Below are 4,180 nucleotides of genomic sequence, written 5' to 3' on the forward strand. Positions count from 1 at the left end.
AGAGTCAGATGATGCGAACTGCTGTGGAATGAATGGGTAGCCCCCCCACTGCCAAAATTCCTGTGTTGCAGCCTTAATCCCCAGTGCGAGGGTGTCTATAGTTGGGGATTTAAGGAGGTGATTAGGTTTAGGTGCGGTCATGAGGGTGGAGCCCCCATCATGGGGATCGGTGCTCACTTCTACTCTCTCCCCATGCCACCCCAGCACCCCGCCCTCCACCCTATCCCGCGTCTCCATCACAGAGGACACGGCCATCTGGAGACTGGGAAGAGTGCCCTCACCATACACCAGATCTGCTGGTGCCTTGATTTTACACTTCCCCGCCTCCAGAACTGTGAGAAATAAATGTTTGTTAATTCAGCTACCCAGTCCATGGTATCTTTATCAGCCTGAACTAAGATACAAATACTTTAGGAAACTGTTCAGTAGTTTAAGTCAAAGATATGTCTGGGGTGCCTGGGTGGCTCAGTCGGTTAAGTGTCTGACTTCGGCTCAGGTCATGATCTCACCGTTAGTGGGTCTGAGCCCACGTCGGGCTCTGTCCTGACAGCTCAGAGCCTGGAGCCTGCTTCAGATTCTGTGCCTCCCTCTCTCTGCCCCTCCTGCTCACACTGTCTCTCTCTCTCTCCCTCTTTCTCAAAAATAAACATTAAAAAAATTAGACTCTTTTTTAAAAAATAAAAGAAATCTAAAATGAAAATTTTTAATTTCATATTTTAGAGATAATTTACTAAATTATTTACAGACAATATTATATGTTTAGAATGTGCTTTAAATTTGGGAGGGGCAGGGCACCTGGGTAGCTCAGTCAGTTAAGTGTCTGACTTCGGCTCAGGTCATGATCTCACAGCTTGTGAGTTTGAGCCTTGCGTCCGGCTCTGTGCTGACAGCTCAGAGCCTGGAGCCTGCTTTGGTTTCCTTGTGTCTCTCTCTCCACTCCTCCCCTGCTCGTGCTAGGTCTCTCTTTCTCTCAGAAATAAATCAACATTAAGAAAAATTTTTAAAAAGAACTTTGGAAAAGGCAATAAAGAACAGAAAAACAATAAAGTAAAACCCAAAATTTGGTCCTTTAAAAAGATCAACAAAACTGACAAACTTAGCCAGATTGACCGAGAAAATAAAGAATACTGAAATTACTAAAATAAGAAAAGAAAGGAGATTACTGATGTTATCAAAATAAAAAGGATTGTTTTATGGAATAAAAAGAGAAGACCACGGACAGCTGCATGCCAGCAAACTGGATAACCTGTATGAATGGTCAAATTCCTAGAAACATACAATGTACTAAAACTTAATCATGAAGAAATAGAAAATATGAATACTTAAAACTAATAAGAAAATTGACTCAATAATCAATCCCCCCCAAACAAAGAAAAGCCCTGGACAGACGGATTAACTAGTGAATTCTACAAAGTTTTACTAAAAAATTAACCCTAATTATTCCCAAATTTTTCCAAAAAATTAAAGAGGAAGAAACACCTCCTAACTCATTCATTACCCTGATACCAAAGCCAGTCAAACCCTACAAGAGAAAAATACAGACCAAGTATTGATATAAAAGCAAAAACAAAACACCTCAACAAAATACTACCAATAACTAATTCAGCAACATATTGAAAGGATTATACACCACGAACAAATGGTATTCCTGGCATGCTAGAATGACTCAACGTGCAAAACTTAATGTAATCCACATTGATAGAATGAAAAGGGGACAGAACCACATGATCATCTCACTTGCTGCAGAAAAGGCATTTGACAAAACTCAACACACTTTCATGACTAAAAATAAAAAACAATAAGCCAGGAGTAGAAGGAAATTTTCTCAATGATAGCCATCATATTTGAAAAGCCATAGCTAATGAATGCCATTCTCAGTGGTGAAAGCTTTCCCCCTGAGATCAGGAATAAGACAAGGGTGTCTCATTTTACCACTTCTGTTTAACATAGCATTGGCAGTTCTAGCCAGAGCAATTGAGCAAGAAAAAGAAATAAACGAAACCTAAACTAGAGAGAAGTTATCTTTGTGCAGATGACATGATTTTATATGCAGAATATCCTAAAGAGTTCCACCACCCCCAAACCTGTTCAGGCTAACAAATGAATTCAGCAAAGTTGCAGGTTACAAAAGTCACATAAAAATCAGTTGCATTTCTTTTTTTTTTTTTTAATTTTTTTAATGTTTTATTTATTTTTGATACAGAGAGAGACAGAGCATGAGAGGGGGAGGCACAGAGAGAGAAGGAGACACAGAACCGGAAACAGGCTCCAGGTTCTGAGCTAGCTGTTAGCACAGAGCCCGACGCGGGGCTCGAACCCACGAACGTGAGATCTGACCTGGGCCAAAGTCGGAGGCTTAACCTACTGAACCACCCAGGCGCCCCTCAGTTGCATTTCTAAACACTAACAATGAACTTTCAGAAAGGAAACTGAGAAAATAATTCCATTTATAATAGCATCAGAAAGGAAAAAAATGCTTAGGAATAAACTTAATCAAGGAAATTAAAGACATTGCTGAACTAAAGAAGACAAATAAGTGGAAAGACATCCCATGTTCATGGATTGGAAGATTTGATATTGTTAAGACGTCAATGCCACCCTAAATGATCCACAGATTTAATGCGATTCCTATCAGAATTCAATGGCATGTTTTGTAGAAGTAGAAAACTCTGTCCTAAAACTCAGATGGTATCTCAAGGTACTCTGAATAGCTAAAACAATCTTGAGGAAGGACAAAGTTGGAAAACTCACAGCTCCTGACTTCAGAACTTGCTGGAAAGTTACAGTAATCAAAATACTGTGATTCTGGCATAAGGACATACAAATCAATGGAATATAAAGCCCAGAAATAAACCCTCAGTTAATATGGTCAATTGCCTTTTGACAAGGATGAGAGGACTATTCAACGGGGAAAAGACAATCTTCTTCAAAAAAGATGCTGCTGGGAAAACTGGATATCCACAGCCACAGGAATGAAGCTGGAATCTTACATCATACACTAACTCAAAATTAGTTTGTCAATGTAGATGTCAATGTAAAAGCTAAAACTATAAAACTCTCAGAAAATCTTCATGATGTTGGATAAATCAAGGGTTTCTTGAATATGATACCAAAAGGACAGGCAACAAAATAAATTCAACTTCACCAAAATTAAAAACTGAAGAGTAGAGTGACAACCCACAGAATGGGAGAAAATATTGGCAAATCGTGTATCTGATAAGCACTAATATCCAGAATATATATTTAAAAAAATCAAGAGTCTGCAAATCAATATCAAAATATAAACAATCCAAGCTAAAAATGGTCAAAAGACTTGAATTGATATTTCTCCAAAAATATACAAATGGCTCGTAAACACATGAAGAGAAGTTTAACATCACTAGCCATTAGAAAAATGCAGATCAAAACTACTATAATCCCTCATACTCATTAGATGGTTAAGAAAAACAAACAAAAAATTCAGAAAATTAGTGTTGTAGAGGATCTGAAAAAATTGGAACACTTCTATATTGCTGGCTGGTATGTAAAATGGTGTGTCTTTGTGGAAATAGTTTGGCAAATCCTCAAACACTTACATAATTAGCCAACATTCATCGATTCCACTCTTAGGTATGTTATCCCGAAGACCTGAAAGCAAGGACTGAAGTAGACACTTATGAAACAATGTTCATAGCAGCACCGTTCTTATAGTAAAGAGGTGAAACCACCACAAATGTCCATGGATGGATAAATGGGTATCATACTGTGGCACACAGATACAATGGACAATTCAGCCTTAAAAAGGAATGAAATTTATTTATATATGCAACAACACAGATGAACCTTTAAAAGGTTGTGCAAAGTGAAATAAGCCAGACACAAAAAGACAATTTTGTTTCCATTGATACAAGATACCTAGAATAAGCAAATTCAGAGGTAGAAAACAGGGGGTTACCAGGGGTGGGAGTACACCAAAAATGTATTTAATGCAACTCATATAGTTAACAAATTGTTAAATGGCAAATTTTGTGTAATTTTCTGAAAAAAAACCTCTCCAGTTAATATTTGTAAAATACACGTCAAAAAATATTATGGGAGAAGTAAATGGCCGGGGCGGCGGGGGGGGGGGGGGGGGGGGGGGGGGGGGGGGGGGGAAGATGGTTTAAAATAAGGCCGACCAGGAGTTCAAAACTGTTGAATT

Source organism: Suricata suricatta, chromosome 5, assembly GCF_006229205.1.
Source record: "Suricata suricatta isolate VVHF042 chromosome 5, meerkat_22Aug2017_6uvM2_HiC, whole genome shotgun sequence".
In the NCBI taxonomy this organism is placed as follows: domain Eukaryota; kingdom Metazoa; phylum Chordata; class Mammalia; order Carnivora; family Herpestidae; genus Suricata; species Suricata suricatta.